The 14,941-nt window shown below is 36.6% G+C and overlaps 1 protein-coding gene across 3 annotated transcripts in view; it reads right to left on the bottom strand.

Annotated features, from left to right (window-relative positions):
- Positions 1–14,941, bottom strand: part of FGD3 (FYVE, RhoGEF and PH domain containing 3) — a 189,073-nt gene that overhangs the window by 86,607 nt on the left and 87,525 nt on the right. Inside the window, exon 1 of one of the 3 annotated variants that reach the window (XM_003762189.4) lies at positions 5,594–5,674. The exons of 1 other annotated variant lie outside the window; for it this stretch is intronic. The gene's annotated coding sequence lies outside the window, so the exon portion shown is untranslated. Of the gene's footprint in view, positions 1–5,168; positions 5,540–5,593; positions 5,675–14,941 lie in introns of those variants that run through there. One more of the 3 variants, XM_031961096.1, reaches the window with a different exon arrangement.

Raw genomic sequence — 14,941 nt, 5'->3', positions numbered from 1 at the left:
ATGTGGACTTTAAAATTTACATTAATTCTTGGTGCACTTTTGCAATAATCATTAAATTCTTCCTAATATAATATATGCTTCTTTACACAAACTTAAACTTAATTTCAACAAACTTCTGTAGTATGCTATTATTCTACAAAACTATAATAAATTTTGACACACTGCCCTCCCCTCCCAAAAAAAGAAATGTGCATGCAGGAAAGTTTATTTTTGCTTGTTTAAGTTACTTTTGAATGCTTATTCTCCACAATAGACTATCATCATAAAAATGACTCCTAAAAAGCCATCCTGCTTTATGAATTCTTCCCAGACTAATCAGAATAGAGTTAAATGGCTTCAAACTTCTAACTGTTCTCTTTGGATGGGACTTCAAGATAATTGAATATTATGTCACTCAGATGATGAAGCTGAAGTCCTTAAAGGATAAAGGACATGACCAAGGACCCACAGTGAATTACTAATTGGTTTAGGATTAGAACATCTCAGCCCAACCCAAGACCCTTTACCCTACCACATGGCTTCCTATTATGAAGAAAGCAGGAGTAGGACAAAGCATAACGGAACAATGGAAGTAAGAGGAAAATGCAAACTCCTGTTTGAATGTAAACTCCTTGCATAATGGCACTGTTTCATTTATGGTATTTGTTTTTTCAGCACCTGCAACAGTACTTGACACATAACAGATGCTTAATAACTATTGGATAACTGCTTGAAAATGGCTCTGCTTGTTTTTGCCCCATGGAACAGTGTAGTATAGTTTCATTGTTGGTGTATGACTTACACAACAATCTTGAGAGTAGGGTAACACTGGTTATATTTAATATATATTACTTCACAAATAGAGAAGTTGGAACAATTCAATTAAATATACATGAAGTACCTACTATGTGTGAAGTACTATGCTAGGCACTCAGGAGAGAAGGCAAAAACACTAGTCCAAGTGAGAAGTGAGAAGAACCTGTACTAGAATAGAGGTTGTAAGAAAGAAGTAAAGGGAAGAGATGTGAGCAATGTTGTGGTAGAAGCTACAAGATTGGCAACTTTCAATCATACCATTAAATTTTTGACTCTTTATGAGGAATGAAAGAGAAATCTACTCTAAGCTTATGAACTTAGATGAGAAGAATGATGGTGGTTATCTTCAGCTAAAATGGGGAAATATGAAGGAAGGACAGGATTCAAGTGAAAAAAAGATGAGTTTCATTTTGGAGGTCTTATTTTTTGAGATGTTTTTGAAATACAACACAGGCAACTAGTAGTACAAGACTTCCTTCAGGGAAAGAGATAAGGGATAGACATGTAGATTTGAGAGCTACCAGTGTAGTTATTTGAATTCATGAAAGCAGATAAGATTATCAAGGGAGAATAATACAGAGAAAAGGTTCTGTCTGCTCTCCCCTTCCGAGGCATCCTTCATACCATTGCTCAAATAATATTACTTATAGAGGTGTTCAGGTTTCCTCTCCTTTCATTCATTTTCAATGGTTCTTATTGCTTATCAATTAAAATTCAGGGTCCTTTGCCTGACATTCAAGGTCTTCCACCTTTTGATGCTACCCATTATTTCTATGTATCTTAGGATCTAACCAAAATAAGTTACAATCTATGACCCACCTCACCCCTAGGCTTTCATAGGTTTTTTTGAGTACATTCTACCCTCATCTAGAATGCCTTGAAAGCCCTTATCTCTATCTGTTGATGAACTGATCATACTTTGGAACGCATATCAGGTTCTACCTTCTCCATAAAGCTTTTCCCGATTTCCTTAATAAGAAACAATCTTCCTTTTCTCAGATCTCAGGTAGTAATTTGTTGGAACCTCACTCACATATTTATAATATCTTACTTTATATTCAAATTTTATGTGAATGTCACACATTGGCTTGACAAAGCACTTTAAATACTTTGTAAAACACTTTATAAATTATTTCAATTGATCTTCATCTTATGAGGTAGATTATACATGAGTTCTTATTATCATTCTATAGATGAAGAAGGTGTGTCTCTTGCAAAATTTCTTCCTCCAGGTCTTCCTCCAAGTTTTTTCTTCTATCTACTTAGTAGCTCGCTGTTTCTTTTCTGCTAGAACCTAAGCAAACTGATGGCATAAATCATGTTTTATTCAATTTTGTGCTCTCCACTAGGAGAAAAAACACAGAGTTCTTCACAATACAGTTAATATTTAGTGAATTTAGTTGAATACTGGATTGAGAACAAAGAAGCTTGTATTGTATTTTCAATTCTGCTACTAATTCACTTTGTGATTGTGGATAAATCAATCACAATCTCTCTAGGCCAAAATTTTCTCATTTGTAAAATAAGGAGATTGATCTAATTGTTCTAAGACCTCTTTGTGTCGAACAGAGTATGAGCTGTGGATGTCTAGATGGGAGGGAGGGAATCAATCCTTAAATGCCCTGAATGAGTGTGAGAGAAGGAAAAACCAAAAATCCCTCTCCAAAGAGCTCATTTTAGTTTAATGAGTGCAGTGAAGTTTAAGGTAATCTCAGTTTCCGTATCTGCAAAATAAGAGAGTTGGACTAGGGGATCTCCAAGGTCCCTTCCTGCTAGTTCTTCCTGGAATCTTGAATTTTTAAAAAAAAAATGAAAACATAAACAAATTCCACCCTGTGTAGCATTCAAAGCTGAGTATGGCATGAGTTTTATGTGTATTCTAGTATTTGTTTATATTTATTAGCTTTTTAGATAATTCTAAAGTAATAAAACTGTTTCAATTGTTAAAAGATATAACACTGACACTTTGTAAATTTCATGTTTCAAATAGAATCTAACAAAGAATCTATTAATGTTATATAAAGCAGAACTTCACCACAAGACAGTCAGAACCAGGGACAAACCACTTCCTATGCCTTCATCTCCCACAAGCCTGACCAGCCTGCACACCAGCCACCGGCTGCCTGCCTGACACTACCAGCCTCTGTTCGCCTCCAAGACAGTCAACAACAAAATCCTGTAGTGGTCCAAGCTGCAGATTCCATATATACTTTATCTTTTCAGAACATTTTCTCTCAGCATGTTAGAAAATAGCAATGTGGGGGAAAAAAAAAACCAATCCTGTTCTAGTTTATGTAGGCTCCACCAATAACCCACTTTGTGACTGTAGGCAAGGCCCTCCCCCCTCTCTGAACCTTAGTTTCCTCTTCTGCACAATGAGTGCACAATAAGTGGCTTCCAATGTGTCATGACACATCTGGCAATCTTTACTTAGAAGGAGCCATTTAAATCTGCTGATTTTGAAAAGTCTTGCTAGATGTTTAGATTCTCCAGTGCCTGTTAAACTAGGTTCCCCTCCTTCTGATGGGGACACATTTTTAAACCTTGCCAGGGGTGCAGGAATTGTTTTACTTCTTTCTATCAATTTGGCACTACTACATCCATAATCTGCATTTTAAAACAGATATAACATGTATAACATATATAACATATATAACATTTATAAATGTTAAAAAAAAAAAAAAGAATGTTTCAACAGTCAATTTTTCTTTTCCTTTGGCAACACAATTAATGATTTCTCATTCTCCCTAAATCCCTCCTACTAAAAAAAAATACAAATACTTGTAATGGGGAATAAATACAAGCAAAGGAAATTTAAAAAAAAGACTTGCTAGACAAAAAAAAAAAATTTAGAAAAAATTTTAAATTTTATTATTAGCAAAATTCAATTAATGACACAGTTCTCTGTTTTAGAACCTTCTAGGGGAATGAGAAATGAAGGATGGAAGGATTGAGGTCTCTTAGAACTGCCCAGTCTTATGCATCTTTAAAGTTACCAAGGGTGAGTCAAGGTCTCTTCAAGCTGAGAGCCTTCACTGCCCAGAGTTTAAGCAAAAACCACTCTTTGTGCATTTATCATCCCTGCATGGCTGGCACTCAGACAGCAGAGCCTTTTCTGATGATTTATCCAATGTTTCCAGGAAATGTTCATTCATTTCTTCCACTCTGCATACATAGTGGCTTGAAAGCCTTTTTCTTGAAGAAAGAGTCTGTTACCTTTCCTCAGGTCTTACCCAAGTTTTGGGAATTCTTTTGCTTAAGCTTATTTTGTATCATTCCTAATCTGAATAAATTAGGGTAAAAGAAGGTCAGTGTGATACAGTAGCCAGAATGTAAAATACTCACTGGTTTTGGCATGAAAAAAATGGTAGGAAGAAGTTACAGGGCGCATGATAGGAATGCTGGACTCCCTGAGTTGTTACTCAGTACATGGAGTTGCCACCCAGCTTCCTTTGTGATTTCTCCCTTTTTGTCCCCAATGGGCAGCAACCCAGGTCTCAATTCCCAAACACATTCATATGTTCTTCCCTAGCTCTGGTAAAAGGACAAGAGATTTAGTGGTCAAGGCAACTTTATCTTTACTTTTAAGTTGTCTTGCTTTCTAATATGCAAATGTTTTGCATTAACTTCATATGTATAATTGATATTATATTGCTTGTTTTCTCAATGGCTGGGGGAGGAACACAGAGAAGAAGAGAAATGAGAACTCATAATTTTAAAAAATAAATGTTAAAGTATGATGATTTTTAAACTTTATATTGCCTTACTTTTATCTCACACATTAGTTTTTAAAGAACAGGAATAAGACTCTAGAAACATAATTACTATTAAGAACAAATCATTTATCTCTGAGCATCAGTCTCTTCATTAGTAAAATGGGAATAAGTTTGGTGCTATTCTATTTCATAGAGTTGCTGAGGAGAAAAAGCCTCTTGGAATAACTAGCTTCATTATTGGCTCAGTGAAAGCACCATTTCCTACACAAAAAAAACTTTTAACAATTTCCCCTATTGTTAATATCTCCCCTCTCTCCTAAATTACCCTGTATATAGTTTGTATTAACTTATCTATGAATATGTAGTTTTTCCCTAGTAGATTATAAGCTTCTGGAGGATTAGGGTATTTTAAATTTTTATCACTTTAAGTCTAGCACCTAAAACTGTGCCTAAGATAGTAGATGCTTAAAATATTTGTTGAATTACACTGAAACAAGTCCAGAGAAACTAAATAGTTTTCTCTGAATCACATGTCTAATAGCCAATCCTGGATCAGAACCCAGTTTTCCTTATCACAGTCCAGTGCCTACTATATACCACCTTGTCTGTCAGCATACTCATCAATCACTTCAACCAAATACTAATTTCTGAACTTACCCCATTATGAGATTCTGAAAACAGCAGATTATTCCCTTCAAATTTCTTCCTATGTGGCTAGATCATTGGCAGTAAAGAAGCAAAACACATTAAAGAACTTCAAGGAGTAGTCATTTAAGTTAATATGATTTAATTTACTTTAGAGATTTATTCATAGTCTCAGGAAATCCCCATTTTAGTCGGTGACAAGTTGTCACAAAATATGACTCCTAACACATAATTACAACTGAATATATTAAACACAGTCATATTCACAACCACCATTCTGCTGTAAAAAACATTTCAGGGCTTCCTGCCATGGGAGCAACAATGGTGTCACCTAAAGTCTCTAACTCCCAAGTCAACATAAAAAATACTTTTAAAAAAACCCATTTGCTACTGTTTTACATGTCATTAAAGACTAAAGAAGGAAAAATATCACTTACAAGTTTTCCATATAGGTTCACATCTTCCCTTCTGATTTGAGCTTCATGCAACAGCAAAACATAACTTCCTCTTTCTAATTTTCGCAACACAGGTCACAAAATGACAGCGCATTTGCATTTCTGAGTGATTACGTGAGCTTGTGACAAGCTTCATTTGCTAGGTCTGAAAACACTGCTTGGGAAGGTAGAGTTCAGAGGTCATGGCAAAGTTACTGTACATATCCCTGGCCACACCGGTGCATTAGAGTTCTCCATTAACTCAAAAACTAAAGTATTCCTCTAATGGCTTAAAGTTTAACAGGCAATTTTCTTCATTGAAATTTCTGCCTGGGATTGAGTCACTTTAAGCCACCCCTTGTGCTTTTCTCAAGGAAGCTTTTTCTACTGAGATCTATTTAGCCATAACAATAAATTCAGAAAGCTTTTCACAGAGGGGCAGTTTCCAGAAGTTCTTTAGATCAGTTGAAGAAAAGGAGACCAGCTTAGCTCTAGGTCTTTTTGCAAGAACAGATTAATCAAATACACAAATGCTATCAGGAGCCAACTTTAGATGAACTGTCTTAACACTGAGGCAAACTCCTGCTTCAAAACAAAAGATAGTGAGAATGACATGGAGTGAAGAAAATGCTCTTTTTAAAAAAAGGAAATGGTTGAACATGGCTGAGTAGGTAGAAGGCTGGACTTTATGATAGTCAGGAAGAAATGAGTTCAAGTCCTGTCCTGATATTTATTAGCTGTGTAACCCTGGGCAAGTTCATTAGCTTTCTGAACCTCCGTTTCCTCATCTCTAAGAAGAGAATGTTTGACTCAACCTTTAAGTTTTCTTTCAACTCTAAATCTATGATCCTTTGACCTAATAATTCCTTCCAGAAATGACAACTAGGCACTATTTTTGAAGCTTCCAATTAGATAGAGATAATTTCCCATGGTTATGTTCAAAATGCCCATTTCTATGATACTTAATGGTTCAGAAAGCATTTCATGGCAAAAATCCTGGGATGTTGGTGGTACAAAGATTTGGTGTTCCCATTTTACAGATGAGGAAACAGAGGCTCCAAGAGGTGAAATGATTTGCTGAGGGTCACACAAATAGAAAATTTCAGAAGCTGGGTCCAAATCCTCATTGAAATAGTATAGAGAAAAATGTAAGGTGGATGGATCAAGCCCTAAAAACCTCAAATAAAAAAAAAAATGCTTAGAGAAAGACCAATGAAACACTAACAGAAGAAAAACACCAAGAATTACTGGTAAATGCCAAATTGAAAAAGAATTAGTGATATTTAGTGTCCTCCCCATCTCCCAAAAAAGGTCCTCATTTTGTAATGATTTATCTGTGTATGTGTTGTTTCTCCCTTACAGAATATAAGTTCCTAGAGAGTGGGTTTTTAAAAATTTTTATCTTTATAAGCCCAGAATCTGATATTGTACCTAGGACCTGGGATATAGTCAATAAATGCTGGGTGTATCAAAATGAATCTGAAACCCAGAGCAGTTTAAGTACTCCTCAGCCTCCCCAGCCCATCTAAGTTGTCTAAGGCCTAACTAAGTTCACAGCCCAGGTCAGGATGCTTTGCACCATCCTTTCTGCCACTACGCTCTTCCATGCATCAGGGTGATGTCAAGTCAGATTAAGGAAAAAGGTATGAGCAAGGAAGTGGCTGGCAAGTGCTCCTTCTTCTATAGCACTATAGCACTAGTCTATTATTAGAATGCTGTACATAGACTGGATCACTGCATTTTAACAGGAATATGAAAACTTGGAGAAGGCACAACAATGACAACAAAGGATTGAAAAGTAAGCATCATGAGGAAAAGTAAAAAAACCTGGAATCATTTGCTAAGACAAAAGAAATTAAAGGGATAATTTCATTTCTTCAAACATGATTTGACGCTTCAAAAGATCCCTTATTTTATTCATGTTGGTGTTACATCTACCAGACAACTCAACTCCATCACACCTTGGGAAATGACATGCTTAAGAATCCATGATTTTAATATTTCATGCCCTTGTACATAATGTGCTAGTGATGAGCTTCTTGGGATTTGTCTAGGCTCATCCTCAGATGAAAGGTTACAGTTTCTACAAGTTCTTTCCAGTTTATCAAGAATAGGATTTCAAAATAATCTAGTCCAATTCTTTCACTGCACAGAGAAGGAAACTGAGACATAAACAAAGAAGGCACATAGAGAATTGATGGTGGAACTGGGACGAAAACCTGGGTCTTAAGTGCCAGTCTTGAAATCTCTCCACTATTCTCCACTTCCCCAGATACATTGCAGTTCAATTCAAGTGCCAACTGTATATGTATCTACAAGGCAAATTCAAAAATAAATGCATAAAAGAGATTTAAAGAGACAGCTGGAGAGGTTTTAGGAAGAGAGATTCCTTCCAGCTCTGAGGGGGATCTGGGAAGGTCTTTTTCAAGATGGCAACTGAGGCAGAGAAGTCTGTTTTTTAACACTATTTTATGTGCTTTCCAGTATTGTGACTCAAACATTAAAATTTTTGCATACTACAAATTGATTGTAATAGGTAAATCTTAAATAAAAAAGGGTTCTTGGGAGACATACTATTCCTAATGAAAGAACTTCATACTGCCTTGATGAAGAATGAAAATATTAAAGACACTAAAATTGATGAAATGACAGTATCCAATCACTGTGGTATATAAATTGACAGATATGTAAGAATACGGAAACAGCCTGGGCAATTCATGACCCAATGAATGAATGGACAGAATTTATTAAGTACTTACTATGTACCAAGCATGATGCCAGGGATATACATACAAAAACAATTCAGTCCCTATGCTCAAGTTTACATTCTAGTAAGGGAAAGACAACACAAATGGATATTTTGCTTCGGGAAGTCACAGGGAAATTAAGTCAGCAGACCTACCCCCTCCAGAAGAATGGTAGTATTGATTTGATTACTATTTACAGAGCAAAAAGGGAAGGAGGAGAGAAAATGTAGGATGTAGTATACAAGCAACAGCAGACAATCTGGCAAAGAGATGGCCTAGAGAGTTGGGACTGGATATTAAGCATGATCTGAGATCTTTAGGAAGTTAGATATTGTAGACCCCATACATATCTACGCTGGTTGAATCACCAATCTAAACAAACTGGTCCTAGAGTGTGGCCTAAAACTGAGTGAATTACATCATCCAGGGCATGGTTTCAAGAGAGCTAGTGGTCTGGAAGAAGCAATGGAAGGATAAATCTCTCTCTCTCTCTCTCTCTCTCTCTCTCTCTCTCTCTCTCTCTCTCACACACACACACACACACACACACACACACACACACACAGAGTCTATATGTGACCACAGCTTCCTGGAATGTGCCAGCCTGTGCTATACTGGGTTACACTCTTAAATCCATTTAGCCCAGAATTTTATTTCTGATGTATTCTTTGAAGACTTTAATATTCTTCTAAGATGTTAACCTCAAAAGATTTAAGATTGTCCTCTACTCCTCTTTGACTTCCATTACATTGTTCTGGCTCTCTTCTACTTCTCTGATTCCATTTCTTTCATTGGCTCTTCCTCTTCACAACCTCTTATTAGTTAAACCCTTGGCCCTTTGCTCTACTCTCTCAACATTCTCTCCCTTAGCAATCCTATGTGCTGCTATCATCTCAGCTAATATATCTCTATACAAATAACTTCCAAATTTTTATTTCTAAATCCTGACATCTCACCAAAACTCTAACACTATAACTCCCAAATACTGAAGTATAACCTTTTTCATTACTCAAACTCAACATAAAATAAAATATTCTACAAAATATATCCCTGTCAAAAATCTCTTCTTTTCCACAGAAATCACCCTAGTTCTGGGTCTCATTACTTTATACCTGGATTCAACATCTTATACCCTAAACCAAGATAATGTCAAATGAATTCATGATTTAGACATAAGGGGTAATACTATAAGCAAATTAGGAGAACAAGGGAAAGGGTCCCTGCCAGATCTTTGGAGAAGAGAGGACTTAATGGTCAATGAAGAACTAGAGAACATTATGAAATGAAAGATGGATAATTTTGATTACATTAAATTAAAAAAGCTCTGCACAAACAAAACCAATTCAGTCAAGACAGAAGGGAAAAATTTTTTACATCCAATGTTCCTGATAAAGGCCTCATTTCTAAAATATATAACTGACTCGAATTTATAAGAAGACAAGCTATTCCCCAATTGATAAATGGTCGGAGAATATGAAAAGACACCTTTCAGATGAAGAAATTAAAGCCATTTCCAGTCATATGAAAAAATGCTCTAAATCACTGTTGATTAGAGAAATGCAAATTAAAACAACTCTGAGATACCACCTTACACCTCTCGGATTGGTTAAAATGATAGGAAAAAATAATGATAAATGTTGGAGGGGATGTGGGAAAACTGGGACACTAATGCATTATTGCTGGAGTTGTGAACTGATCCACCCATTCTTGAAAGCAATTTGAAACCATGTCCTAAAGTCTATAAAACTGAGCATACCTTTTGATCACTATTGGGTTTATTTATATACCAAAGAAATCATAAAAGAAGGGAAAGGACCCATATATGTAAAACAGCTCTTTTTGTAGTAGCCAGGGATTAGAAATTGAGTGGATGCCCATCTGTTGGGGAATGGCTGAATAAGTTATGATATATGAATGTTATGGAATGTTACTGTTCTATATGAACAGGCTGATTTCAGAAAAGTCTTTAAAGACTTATATGAACTGATGCTGAGTTAAGTAAGCAGAACCAGAAGAACATTGTACCCAATAACAGCAAGACTGTGTGATTATCAACTATGATAGTCTTGGCTCTTCTCAGCAATACAATGATCCAAGCCAATTCCAACAGACTTGGGATGGAAAATACCATCTGCATCCAAGGGGAGAGCTATAGAAACTAAATGCAGATTGAAGCATACTATTTTCACTTTTGGGGGGGGGTTGTTTTTTTTTTCATGGTTTTCCCCTTCTGTTCTGATTTTTCTTCCACAAAAATGACTAATATGGAAATATGTTTAAAATGATTGTATATGCATAAACTATATCAGATTGCTTATGATCTTAGGAAAGGATAAGGTAGGGAAGGGAGAAGAAAAAATTGAAACTCAAAATCTTACAGAAATGAATGTTGAAAACTATCTTTGCATGTATTTGGAAAAATAAAAACTACTGAATTCAGAAATAAATAAATTTTTTAAAATTTGTTAAACTCTTATACCTGGTCTCCATGGCTTCATTTTCCTTCCCTGCCCTCAGATAATCCATCACTGCTTTCTTAAGGTTATTATTTATTTTAAAAATTTCCCTGGCTCTCTACTGGATCAAGTTTATAGTCATCAGTCTAACATGTAAATCACAATCTGATTTCATTATTTTACAAATTAATATCGTATCAAAATATCAAATCAAAGCCTCTGTTCATGCTATTTTCCCAAACTAGAATGCCATTCCCCTTCTCTTCTTTATTCTAGTGCATCATCTACCCTACTTTTCAGGTCAAGCTCAAGCCCCACCTCCTCCATAAAACTTTCCCTAATATTCCAGCCCACACTCTTTCCCTCCTTTTAGTGACTCGTTATGAATTGTCTTACTTGTCTGTTCCACATAATTTAACACCATCAGATGATGACACAAAGAAGTTAAATGACTTTGCCCAGAGGGACAGAACTCTTTGAGGTCAGAGAAAAAATGTTAACAGTAATCTCCTAACTTCAGATCCAAGATCCTTCCAGCTATATCATTCTATTTCTTCAATGTTATTGTTTAGTTGTTTCAGTCTCTCCTGACTCTTCATGATCCCATTTGGGTTTTTTTGGGTTTTGGTCCTTGGGTTTTTTGGTCCTTCTCCAGTTCATTTTACAGATGAGGAAACTGAGAGAAACAGGATTAAGTGACTTGCCTAAGATAACACAGCTAGTAAATGTCTGAAGCCATATTTGACATCAAGATGAGTCTTCCTAACTCCAAGCCTGCCACAGTCTAACCACTGCACCATCTAGCACTCCTCTTTTCATCATTGCTCCCTTAATAGACACTATTTTGCTCTCTGATGTTTCATGTATGTCTAATCTAAGCTTAAAGGCAGGGACCAGGTCACCATCATCATGATTATTACCATCATAACACCTAACATACACAGTTCTTTCAAGTTTAAGAAAAATGTTTTTCTGCTAAATCTGCTGGTGATCCATTTAGAGAAGGCAGAGTATGTGTTCTCCCCTCCATTTTTCAGAGGAGTAAACAAATATTCAGTATAATTCAATGGAGGTCACATATGGGGTCTTTTTTCTATTTTATCAGTGGCTTCTCTATTTTATATCTCTGCCTATTTTAATGGAAAGAAGACTGTGTTTAGAGATAGCAAAGGCCTAAGTGACATCTCATCTCTGACATTCACAAACTACTCTCTCACCTCCTTGAGCACAGGTGAATATGAGAAAAAAGGAGATTACATGTAATCATTTTATTTTAAAGCAGAAAAGTAATGTGTAAATAACACTTTTAATTGTGACATAATATTGTACATAAAGTAGATTGTTCTACAGTAAATAAAGCATATTTTCTTCCATTATCTCCTTTGACCCTCCCAACAATCCTACAAGGTAGACAAAGCAGTTTATTTTGCCCATTTTAGAGATGTTATATCTGGCTCTCAATCTCCCAGAGTGTTGAATCTGGTTGTGCCTCCAAGAGAGTGCTTCTCCTCAACTGAACTGACACTCCCTTCTCCAATCTAATTCAGCTGAACTCTTCTCTCAGTGTTTTCAGCTCAACTCCCTGAGAGAGCCTCTGTCTGTTTCTTCATATAGGATCTCTTCTGAGAGAGAGGGATTATGGGTTTCTCCCAGAATGCTCTCTGGCCCTGAGAGCTTCAAGGGAGGTGTGAATTTGGATATCTCATACTAAACCCTGAAATCTCCCAAATGTGTGAACTCCAGTGAGTACAAGTGTGAACACAAGCATTGTTTCTCAGTTCTACTTAGTACCTTGTTTCAAGTTGAGTTAACACTAGGATTCCAACATCTCCCCCTTTCTTTTGATTTAGAACATAGGTGGTCATGACCTCCCTGACTTCTCAAAGAGGTGAGAACCCCAAAAAGAAGATCACACCTTCCCTGACTGCTCAAAAAAGGAGTGAAAACACCATAAAAAGAAGGTGCTCACACCCTCCCTGACATCCTTCCAAGTCTTGTCTTTTTCCTTGGGCCCAGTTAGCTCAGAGTCCTATCTCTCTGCTTGGTTCCAAGAGCTCTTTCAGATTGTCCCTTGCTTCTACCTCTGCTCTCTCAACTTGGTTCTAAGAGCTCTTGCAGCTTTGTCCTTTGCCTCTGCTTTCTTCAGCCTCCAGATGGAATGAATCTCTCTTACCTCTGAGAGAGGGCTTCTGTTTGTTTCTTATATAGGATCTCTTCTGAGAGAGAGGGATTATGGGTTTCTCCCAGAGTGCTCTCTGGCCCTGAGAGCTTCAAGGGAAGTGTGAATTCGGATATCTCATACTAAACCCTGAAATCTCCCAAACATGTGAACTCCAGTGAATACAGGTGTGAACACAAGCATTGTTTCTCAGTTCCACTTGTACCTCGTTTCAAGCTGACTTAACACTAGGATTCCAACAGTTATAAATCTGCCTTTCCACAGTGTCTGTGCAAGTGGATCCAAAGTAAGCTCTCAATACTTATTGCCTGATGGTTTGAATGCATTAGCAAAAGATAAGAGTATATTCACTGGGAGACTTTACAAAAAATGTCAATGGTAATTATTCTTCTATATGCCAATAACAATGTGCCTGCGGCTCCCAATTAAAATACTCACAACTCTCAAGAATAAGTTTATGCCTCTTAAGACATAATAAAGGTACTTAGAAATAAAAATTTCCATGCACTGAATTTCATATAGATTGGGGAAAATAACAGCAGAATTTTGAGAGGATGTGAGGTGTCAGTCCCATGTAGCACAGGGATGGAATATAGGACTCACTATGACTAGTCCCTGAAGATGGCTTGGGTTAAAAAGGCACAATAAAATTCTGGGCATCTCTAAGAAAGAGACAAGCAATCACACAAAAAACACTTCTCTCTTTGTACAAAGCTCTGGCACAGTTGCCCTTGGAACTCTTTAAACAGCTCTGGTCTCTAAGCCACAAGACAGATGTAATGAAGCTGAAAACAAAATAATTAAGGGAATTGGGGCATGGGGGTGGGAGTTGCATGAGAATAGACTGGAGAGATGAGCTCTCTTCTGTGTGAAAAGAGCAGAGTTAAGAAAGAACAAGACTGAAGTTTATAGAATCATATCATTCAGACCTAACCCAGATCTAACCCAGAACTGGAAACAATTTTTCAGATATATTCTGATACAGCAGAGTTACTTTAAGTAAGAGGTAAAATTATCTTTTAAAAATTAAGATCAGGGGTTAAGAGCATCAGAGGCTTTTGGAGAAAAACTGTGGTGGGGAGTTTTCTTTTTTCTTTTTTTGTGCAACAGTCAGTATTAAGTGACCTTCCCAGAGTCATATAGCTAATAAGTGTCAAGTGTCTAGCACTTGATCAGTGCTCTACCCACTGTGCTACATATCTGCCCTGGGAGTTTTCTAAAGAAGCAACAAGAAATGGTTCCAAGGTTTGGCCTGTCGTAAAAGTCCAGTAAAGTTTTACATGTTACTTCATAGTAAGCCAAGACTGACATGATACAATGTATTTTGGAAGTAAGATTTCATAAGCTATATGTGTGTCAAATTGTCACTTAAAACTGGAACAGACTTTAGAGACTAACTAGTGTAATGTCTTCATGTGCAGTAAGGAAAAAAAGGTATCTGGAGTTAAAATGGTTTGCTACAAGTCAAATAGTTAATAAGAGGCAGAGCATGGAGTAACTCAAATCCTCCGACTCCAAATCCATTCCCACTATGTCCATCTATTTTCACTGCTGAGTTAAACTATTTTAGGAATAAGGTAGCAGAAGGCCAAGGAAGATAACTAATTTCAAATGGTTGTAGGGGCAACTTGAAAATAGCAGATCATGGAGACCAAACTAGGCAAGGAGTCAGCTACATCACTAGGAGGTACAGAGAATAGAGCACAGGAGCCATTTGGAGCACTGGACACAGTAATAGTGATTCAGGGCAATTCCAATACACTTGGGATGGAAAATGCCATCTCCATTTAAAGAGAGGACTATAGACATTTAATGTGAATCAAAGCATTGTATTTTTGCCTTTTTGTTTGCTTCTTTCTTTCTCGTGGCTTTTTTTTCCCTTTTTGGTCTGATTTTTCTTGCACAACATGACAAATATGGAAATATGTTTAAAAGGATTGTACATGTTTAACTTATGTCAGATTGCTTG

Source organism: Sarcophilus harrisii, chromosome 1 (assembly GCF_902635505.1).
Source record: "Sarcophilus harrisii chromosome 1, mSarHar1.11, whole genome shotgun sequence".
In the NCBI taxonomy this organism is placed as follows: Eukaryota; Metazoa; Chordata; class Mammalia; order Dasyuromorphia; family Dasyuridae; genus Sarcophilus; species Sarcophilus harrisii.
This window is presented reverse-complemented; position numbering and strand designations above follow the sequence as displayed.